The sequence below is a fragment of the Amblyomma americanum genome, chromosome 6 (assembly GCF_052857255.1).
Source record: "Amblyomma americanum isolate KBUSLIRL-KWMA chromosome 6, ASM5285725v1, whole genome shotgun sequence".
NCBI lineage: Eukaryota > Metazoa > Arthropoda > Arachnida > Ixodida > Ixodidae > Amblyomma > Amblyomma americanum.
In genome coordinates this window covers 98,923,369-98,933,464 of record NC_135502.1, presented here as the reverse complement: position 1 = coordinate 98,933,464, position 10,096 = coordinate 98,923,369, and the positions used below count along the sequence as shown (strand labels likewise).

Genomic DNA, 10,096 nt, shown 5'->3' with positions numbered 1-10,096 from the left:
AATATCTGCCCTGGGCTCTCCGTAACGTGTTACAAGTATAAATACGGGCGTAGCCCTAGAAATCGAAGCAAGAGCAGGAAATGGCAAGAAATTTTCCATCCTGCGTTGATCACTCAAGTTTCCACTCATATGTTCGTTTAAGAAGTTATGTAACAAAATGCCAGTTTATGTAGAGCGCTGCTCAACAATCCCTGCAGGACACGAAGGCAACAGATTAGATACGTATTGTAACTTAAAAGAAACACGCCGTTAGATAATAAGAGAAAGGACAGTCTTTGGTTCCTCTTCTGAGCAGCGGAGAAAGTTGAAGCCGTGACTCAGCGTTTGGCTGCGCCGTTCGATGCAGGATCGGAAGCAAAGCCATTGTTGCTACCGGTCTTCGCAATGACAATAATACTGTGCGAGAGCGAGCAGAGAGAGAGAGAGAGCGGCTGAGTGAGGGCTAAACCGCGGAGCGCAACCCCCGGACGAAAGACAGCTGCGCGCGAGCCTGACGTCACGTCTCGCCAAGTCGAAAACAACAAAGAGGAAAGGGGAAGAACATTAAAACAAAAGAACCGAAAGTCTCAAGACCGGCATGAGGTAGCGGGCGAGGAAGAGAGAGAAGAGGGAAAGAGCGGCGGAGGAAAACGCTGGAACATGAAAGTGCTCGCACGGCACAGCTAAAAGACGAAACGAAGGAACCAGAAATTCGGCAAGGCGTAGAAGGGGAGTGCTTCGCGAAGCTAGAAGAAAGCCAGGAAAGGGGGGGGGGGGGAGGGTTGGGAAGGGTTTTGGGGGTGCGGAACCGCCTTGACGATAGAGAAAGGCTGTCGGGAGGGGGACGGGGGATCTATTCCTGGATAGATTTCGTGTGGGTTCTTGGCCCGGGCTGGAGGCAGCCGCCTCCTGGGCGAACTGCGACGAAGTTCGGCGCGGGTGACGCAAGCAGCGGCGATGATGCTGGCCGTGTGAGTGGCCCGCGGCGCGGCGCACTCAGTGCCTGGCGCAGAAGAAAAGCGCCCTCCGACGGGTCTGGCACGGCACATTGCAGTCTGATCTTTGGCCGGTGCGGAGGTGGTGATTGCCTCCCCAGGAAAGCTCCATTTCGATTAACGTGCACCGTGGTGAACCCGTGGGAGGAACAGCTTCCTTCCTCACAGCTGCGGGCGATTTCACCCCAAGGCTCGCATTTGCTCCGCATCCGTGTGCTGCTCGCTGGCTGCGGATACCCACACATCTTGATACGGTAAGCGCCGAACGAGCCCCGTGGAACTGTGTCGTGTACTACGTGGGGCTCAGCCCCGCAGCCTTCCTTTGTGGTTTGGTTCGAGTTTTCAATGTTTCGGGTTCCCTGATTACTGCCTCTTAGCGGTGTAAGAGGCGGATACCATAACGAGGTGTTTCCATCGCGTGATTTAGAATATTTACGTTAAACCGCTTCCAGAGAACAGGCCGGTCATCTGAGCCGTCGCTACTTGGAGGTGCGGTGTTTGTCCGCTTCAAGTATCCCGTGGTCCGAGTACTCAAACGACCAGTCCTCTAGGCCCGTTGTGTCGCTGTATCCGTTTCTACGTGCAGTGCGTACTGTGGACTAACGGGGCGCCTTCTGTGCCTAGTTATTAACTATATATCTGAAGCGTTCGCTCTAGTGCGTTCTTCACGCTGTTAAGCCTAATGAAGTATTCAAGCAACCGCATGGAGTGGATATGAATCCGACTTCTGCTGACCACATCAAATGTTAGCGTCAGAGAAGGCAAACAGACGTAGGATATATGTAAAATGAGCGTGCACCAATCGAGTGATTAGACCGGAAGCAACAGAAACCGCGTCGGACTAGCACCGAAGGACCTCCCAATATGCGACCACGACATTAGATTTCAAAGCTGCTTCTTTATTAATTCTCGTTCATTAAGATAACGCTAGGGCTAGCTATTTTTTTGAAAGCATCGCTGAAATGGGAGATGCACTTTTGATTCGTCGTTCTTGGCGTCGCAATTTAACCTCTGCATCCTGCGTTATAAAACTGCTCCCTTGCATCATAAGGACGCGATGGCATTGGTTACGAAGTAGAAAGTACGGGCTGCCAAAGACCGACTGCTTCGCTTCGATGCGTGCGAACGATAAGCCCCGAATGAAGCATTCAAAACACCTCTGACGAGCACTGATGGAATAAGCGCGGCTTCGCCCGTTTCGGCGATAACGCCAGCATCAAACTGCAGGTCGGTCTGCCGCAGCCTCGCTGTGTGCATAGAGCGCGCTGGAAAGCAGTTTTGCCACCCCTCGTGTGCTCCGTTTTACTTTTGACGCGCCTGTAAAGCCATGAGTAGGCTTACCTACAGTGCTCGAACACTGCCCTGTGGTTTTAACGGAGCGAAATTTTAAAGCGAGTGTTAGTGTCTTGAGACGGCTATTGCGCTCTAGCAAACAGGCATAAAAGTACTGCGTGCAAATTGCCCTGGCACTATCCAGTAATAGCTCAGCTGAGCCAAGATGTCACTCTTCGTACCGCGGAAGACTGCTCCGTTCTCTAGACAAGCGTGCTCACGTCCGTCCTCAGGCTTCAGCAGCAGGCATCGCCGCTTTTTTTCTTTCAAGTAGGCTCCAAGCACAACCGGACCAGTTTGCAACTGGGGACTGAACGCATCGAGTAAAACACAGCATATTGCAGGCAGTAAGTAGATAAGAAAGAGGGAAATGTGAAGGGGAGAGGGGTGCACGCTTTAAACTGCGCCGACACACGTTCTTGCATTTGCCTTGTCGGCCTCGTCCCATCTGCGCTGCGGCTTGCTATGCACAATTAAGCGCTATCCAGCTGGAAAGCCCTCGTTGCTAGGCAGGAAAACAGAAGTTCTTAAAGTGCCGTTTTCATGCTCCCCGTGCATTCGTGAGCAGAAAGTTAATTTTGTTAGTATATGGGTGATATATATGAGACAGATACTGCCCATTTCCTTTCCCGAAAAACCAATTATTATTATTATTATTATTAGTATATGGAACGTATTGCATAGCACACCAAACTCTTTGGTTTTCCAATCGGGGCAGGAATGGGCCCTTGAAGCAGTCCAAATCTCTTACGCGCCACCCAGTTAACTTGGGTCTGACTGGTCACACCCACCAAGTGCAGCTCACGGCCGTTCATTTCTCGCAGGCGTACTCTGGAGGCCGTTTCCCGGCGCCATTCTGGCTCAATCGCAGCGTCGAATTCGCGTTCCACGCGCACTTATCGCGGAAGTCACGCGCGCCATCGAGAGCGCGCTCTCCGGGAACAGTGGCGCGCTGATAGCCAGGCGCGCGAGCCTTTGTCGTTGGTGCCCCTCCCCCCTAGACACACCGACGCCGCTGTTCGTTGGTTAGTCAGTACCGTTCCGCATAAGCAGCAGCCCGATACACTGCTTCGCCGTATACTGCGCGTCAGCGATCCGCCGGCGCGGCATGATGACCAAGCGGAGCTTTGTTCGACAGAGACTCCAGGGGCGATCTGCGCGGGAGTGTGTGTATACCCATGTCCCCTCTTTCGACTCAGTATCGGAGCCTGAATTATAAGGTAGATAACGAAGGGTCATGCGCAATGCCACTAGAACACCTGGGTGATAAAAGGGGTGCAGCTCGAACGCGCTTTCATTCTTTCTGTGAGGGGATCGCTCCCCGTAAGTGTTCCGGGAAAGAGTTCGACTCAAGGGTATACACATCAATTAGATTATACTTCTTTGTTACTTCTCGCGCACACTATCAATGTAGAGCTATACTGGCGTGTTTGGGAGCGCAGCAGCTACAGCGATGCCAACAATACTAAGTGCACGTTGGGAAAGCGTCGAATCGAGATCTAATCTCAACGCGCACTCGCATCCCCGACCGAGGTACTTGCAGCGCCTTTGACAGCGGCACAGCTAAGCCTTTTGTTGAAGCTCGCGCAGTTATGAGCCGCAACGAATAAGCAGCACTGCCAAACGGAACGTCACGGACAAGTTTTGGGACACTGCAGGCGTGGAAGGCGCGCACAGCGCCTCCAACAAGGGAGAGACCAGTGGCTCATCGGCTGGTTGCAAATTTTACACGGGTTACACTTAATGGCAAAGACGCAGTTGTATCCGGCGCCGTTCCTAAGACGACGAAACACAAAATTTCTAAGCTGAGCTAAGTATCGCGTCTCCAGTTGGTCGCGACGAAATGGTTAGAACTTTAGTGCGAACTAAAGCAGCGGTTAGAACGTCACCTGGGCTTTATCCAGGTGGCATTGCCTGAGCGCGGGGCGCACGTTGCCAATTTAGTGGCGGTGCATAAAACAGGAGGGAGGGGAGAGGACTAGGCAGACAACGAGAGAAATTCACTAACTAGGTTGCTTCAGCTAAACATCCCGTGTGAAGGTTTTTTTTTTCGCATCACACCGCTAACCTGATCGTGAAGGCACGGCGAGAATAACGCATAGAAGTTCAGCCTTCCGCATAGGCAGTGAAGCACACATTGAAGTCTTGCTGCTCGTTGCAAACTTTTCCCAATTCCCTTCCTCAACAACGTTGGCCCTGGCAGTTTTAGGGAGATCTGGCCGAGGCTTATAATCCCATTATAATGTATGGTTGCCTCCAAGCTGAGGACCAGGCGTTCGCCTAGTATTTCTTGCTCTTCAACAGCCAACCTCCTTCTCGCGGTGCACTGTTAAAACATGGCAGAATTCTTACCTATATTCACTTGAGAACGGATGTGTACAGCCTAGGTTTGTCCTCGGGTTTTTCTTAGTTCTGATGCTGTCTCTCTAACAGTCAGTATTTTCCTTTTATCCACTGCAGTTGTGTAGGCTCAATTTCATTTCCTATACAATTTGTATATACCTGGAGCTTCTCAAGTATGGATGTGCACATCCGCCAAGCATTCACAGCATTCGCAGTGCGATACTCAGTTTTTTGCCACTGCGTGCACAAAAGCACTTTTCATGTTCGCATATTCCTCCGTATGCACTAAGGAACTTTCAGTGCTTGGTGTAAAATATTGCGTTTTGCCGGTGTAGTGGTAGCAGCATCAACAATCCTCCGGTTAGGTCTGGGGCAGGTGTAGGTTTCTAACGCATCCCAATCGTCAATATTACCCGGAGTCTTTGGTTTTTTCAGCTTACATAATGAGTTTTAAGGCCGTCAGAGCATATAGTTTAGCATTCATTCTCGCTGTCCGAGTCGGCATAAACTTTCTCACCGCGCATTTCAGACGGCACGCACAGCTTTTGCTTTCGTTTATCACGCAGCTGCTGCAACGAAGAACTTTCAAAAATACCCCCGGGTAAGCGCGGGACGCAAGCACACGTGGCGATGAGCGTCTTTGTCTCGGTGGCCTCCCGGTATTGCGCGTTGGGACGGTTCCAGGGGCAATCCTTGTAGCACATCTCGGGGCAGCATTTTCAAATAGTGACGCTTTCGCTCGTCTGGCGTTGCGTTGCGTCATTAGAACGAACTGTCTGCTCAGCGTTCGTCTTTCATGCGACCACCGTTGTAGTCGCTCTTATTACAGCCTGCGGACGCGTGGGAACTGCGCAAGTTAAGGAAAGCGGGGCAGGCCTTCCAAAGATCTTGCACGACTTCTTTTACTCCTGATTCTCCACCAATGCGACGTCTAACGAATAAAGTGTCTTGCAGAACTTTTCTTATCCTCGCTCTTAGTGGTTTCGCGCGTGAGTTAATCTTCTGGTTGTAAATTCACTCTTAAAAAAATCTGGGTACCGGTGCTAGCGTTGCGTGAGGTTTAGGGCTTAACGCTCTCCTTTTTCAAAAAAAAAAAAGTTCGCCATCCTGTTATCGCTACAGTCCCGGGAGGCAGTCGCTAAGACACTTGGTAACGTTTAGCGCCTTTGCACGTTTTTAATTCAATTTATTGGTTCAGTTTTCAACTGAACCCACGACCCAAGGGGTCGCGGTTCGAGTCCGGGAGCGCAGATGCATTCCTATTTTCAGGGGCACTACGTAATTGTGGTGAAATGACGTCACGAACGTGTAGAACAATGACGAATTGTGTAGCGACGTCACTTTTGCGTTGTGCGACCATTGTGGAGTGCTTAAATCAACCGCGCGAGGTCATGTGGGTTTGACGTGTGGCCTTTCTGACCAATCCGGATCTTGTCGACACGCCAATGCCAGCTACGTCAATTTCTCCACTGAACGGGACCCTTAACGCTATCGCGTAATTACTTGGTTTGGTATCGTGCCGCTGGACTAAATCATGACTGCACACTTATCGTTCATTCATTTATTTACAAGCGCGAGTGGCTTTCTTAAGTTCAAATTATAACCGAACTGATCTCGTGTCATTTTATGTGCGTAATATGTGTCTCGTCTTCGTTTTTTTATTGTGATGTGCATGGTTTGGCGCAAGTTTTTCTCTAATTCAATTTATGTATGCTAACGGGGCTACGATGAGGTGCGCTTGATCGCTCGAAGTGACCTGTAACCGCGTGAGGTTACTAAGCCATCTCATCAAGCCATGACTGAATTTCGGAATTATACTGCACTGCGCACTGCACCGGTGTTTGCGTTGCGTGGGCGTGAGGTTTAGGGCTTACGGCTCTCCTTTTTCAAAAAAAAAAAAAGTGCGCCATCGTGTTATCGTGAGTCACGGGAGGCAGTCGCTACGACACTTGGTAACGTTTAGCGCCTTTGCACGTTTTTAATTCGTCGATGGGTTAAGTTTTCAACTTGCCGACTAGCGGTGTCATTCAAGGTACACCTGTGCGGACTGGTAGCAGTAAGCAGTAACCCACCTCCCATTTGTGCAGAAAAGGGCAAAGCATCAGCAGTTACAACGTAATGCTGTTATGCTCTACACCTAAGCTCATATCGAATAGCATTGGTAAGCACTCCCGTGAGCAGACCTTGCACATATATCCCTCTGCATGCGCAATTAGATTTGCTGTTTTTGTGTTATCGCAGTACATCGCTTGTGCATTACATTTGCAGTATTGCCTGGGCGTAACGCTGTTTCGTAAAGCAGTATCAAAGCAGATTTTTATTTATTCGGTACTTTCTGGTGAGAAGACAATTTCGCCCTTTCGCACTCTGTATATCGAAGCTCATTAAGCACTCGCTAGGCTTGTTTCATTGCTGTTCAAAAACGCAAGCAATGCATCTCATGCAACACGCTGTGCAATATGCAATACAACGCTATGCAATACAGGTCTTTCGAACTAGTCTCAACTTATTGTGATCGGCTATGCAATGTGTAGCTAATCAATTATCTTTCTGCGATAAAGTAATTACTCCATTCATTTCCCATCATCAACACCACAAATCAGAAAAGGCCCCATGTTTTCCTTGGTTTCTGTGATTGTTGGCTTTCTTCGTACTGGCATGTATACGCATTCGATGTTAAATTGAAAATATCATGTCAACATTTAGCCCGCGTATTCTTGCATTTCACGACGCTTTCGAGAAGGGCAAAGCAGCGATGTTAATACAGGATGTATTTAACGAACGACAGGCATCACCCGTTAGCCTTCTCACCTTTTTCTGCGTACCGTGTTGTAGCACTGTTTGGACCCGCTTAATGAAGAAGCAACAAGCCCAGTTCCGTGCCCTCTTTAAGGCACCGCTAAAGGGGTGGGGTACAGACACAAAATTTAGAACGTGAACAAATTAAATTTCTTTCATGGCCGTAAGTAGACGCCTTCTAGCATGTTTCAGTCGCAGGCGTTGAGTTTAACATAGTTGAATGTTTTTGCATGTTGTCCGGAGAGCTGCTCGACGCACATTGAACGACGTCAAGGTGCACTTGGCACAATTATCTTGACGAACCGAAAGCCCAGAGGTCGTTCATAGGCGAACCAGTGCAAGCCGGCAACGCCGACGTAATCGGGAATGTCGTACTCCGGGTTGGCAGGTTGGCCGTGACGCCATGGTGCTCTTAAGCAACGGTGCCTGCCGAGGCCGAGACCGCGGGTACAAAATCATTTGTAATTACGCTGCGCACCTGTATTTCTTTCTAATTTTCGTGATTACCAGGCCTCTTCCAAAGCCAAAAAGAAAAAAAAACGTTCACCCAAAAACTTTGCCTCTGTACCCCTTTAAAAATCTTCCTGTTATAGTTGAGCTGACTCGATGCGGGCTGTTCAGTGCCGGCGAGAGGTAATATTAAGCTGCATACTACTCCTTCACTCCGAATCAAGATGCGCGCAGGGCTGGCGGCACTGCGCGAGCACACATCGCCGAGCGACACAGTAGTCTTTGCTCGGTGGACCGCGCATACGCCTTGTCCCTTTCCTCCTCTCCCTTTTTGCTTCCTCAAAATAGTCCGCGCGGCGGCAGGACTGCGGTGAGGCCGCCAGCTCGGTCGTTAGTCTCGGCTCAATTTTGTACTTGTTTTCGCCAAGGGAGCTCGCGGGCGACGCCAGAGCAGTTGCGTACCTTGGAGATGGCTATCGGCGACATTGAAGAATGTGTCCCGTGTTGTGTCCCCGCGCGGACAGTTGTCGCTGCCGCTGCGCGGAGCCAATGCAGCGAGGCGAGATGGGAGGCATGCTGCCAGCGGGCTCTTCACAGCCTCAGCAGACGCGCTCAGTTCACTGTTTTGTGCGGAGTGGTGTACCAGCTTTGGGGTGCAGCAGGTGTTGCGCGTTGGCCTCGGAGAGGAACTTGAAAATACTTTTTTTTTGTATCGCCATTTCAAAGTTCTACACCCGAATTTCATCACCGCCATTTTGTTTTGCGTGTCTTTTAACGCGATAGCATTTAGGTTGTCTTGAAAAAAAAAAAGCTACCGGATTTCTCCGTAACACAATTCCTTCACCAGTCAAGACGAACGTGGCGTCATCAGCACAGCCAAATTTGAAAATCTAAAGACTAGAATGTTCGAATATCTTGTATTAGGTTATCATACAGGATTATACTAACCGAACCAGCTGATCTACCCTAATCCAGGCACTAATTTTCACTGATTTGCCTTAATCCAGTATCTAATCCCCACTAATTCACATTAATTCATTTTTCTGGGGTGCACTTCGAGAATCTTGGGTATCCTTTGGAATGTTTCGGGATGTGCCAACTTCCAAATGCTGGTGCATTTTCCTTTTTAAGAATGCGAATGAAAAGGCTGCCATTTTTTTAACGCCTTCCTTCTCATCCCGCCTTATTCTCCACTAATGCGCTCTCGTACGCACAGTGCCTTCTGCTGCCCTAAACACGCTGACAAATGTCTGCTTTAGAATTTCTCTCTGTCGTTGCCCTCAGACAAGTTCGCCGATAATAATGCTGGTTTGACACGCCTCACGTCACCAACGCGTTTCGTCCCGAGACAAAATGTATCTGAAAAAGCTACGCGTCCGTTGACTCGCGCGTCGGCTCATCTTCAAGAATGTTCGGAATCTGTTGTGGAGCGCTGTAATGTCGAGCCGTCTGTGCACCCCTTGGGCACGTACGCACGACATTTCGAGTTTGGCGCTCAGTCGGTGTATAGCTTAGCTAGCGAACGGGCACAGGCTGTAGGTCATTGGCGTCCATTGGCTTCGTATATTTGGGGTAACTTAAAAATGGCCTACTGACAGGGACGCGCCCCCCGATAGTACGTTTATGCTTGCGTAAGAGAACGATTCTATCAATAGCGAAAAAAATATATACACGCTAGTAACTAAGAAAAAGAGCCGCTAAAACTTGCTTGATGTAAGTTTTAGAACATACAGTATGTGTCATACTTAAAGGGAACACGTCAGTGCGTGGCCGCCGCGCTGCCCAGGCGCATGCGCCTTCGCCGCCGATTCTAGTCGGCTGCAGGCACGCGTTGCCGTGTTCCTTTTAAGTATGACAGACGCTGTATTTTTGAGTTCGTATCCACATTCTGCAAGTGCAGCCTTTGCTAAAAGTTTAAAGCCCAGGGCTTTTCTTCTAGATCGTGCAGTGAAGCCCTTGTAGCAACTGTGGAAGTTCTGACCTCCGGAGGGCGAGGAGCTGTGTTTCAATTAGCTTTCAGAAACTCGTAACGCTGAATAAGCATAACGGTTTACACGGCATGGCCTTGAAGCAAGCCCCCCTGGGCTCTAAACTTCTGACAAAACTGTACATGTGAGTTAGTACTGCTCTTGAAAAAAAGCGAGGTTTGTGCCGAAAATTTTAAAGGGGACAATTTACGAGGCCAGTAAGGTGTCTGT

At 49.6% G+C, this 10,096-nt stretch overlaps 1 protein-coding gene across 3 annotated transcripts in view; it reads left to right on the top strand.

Moving 5' to 3' along the window:
* The first annotated feature begins 789 nt into the window (after positions 1-789).
* Positions 790-10,096, top strand: part of LOC144093924 (uncharacterized) — a 31,060-nt gene continuing 21,753 nt past the window's right edge. For 2 of the 3 annotated variants that reach the window (XM_077627682.1, XM_077627680.1), the window contains exon 1: positions 990-1,228. The gene's annotated coding sequence lies outside the window, so the exon portion shown is untranslated. Of the gene's footprint in view, positions 1,229-10,096 lie in introns of all 3 variants that reach the window. The other variant, XM_077627679.1, reaches the window with a different exon arrangement.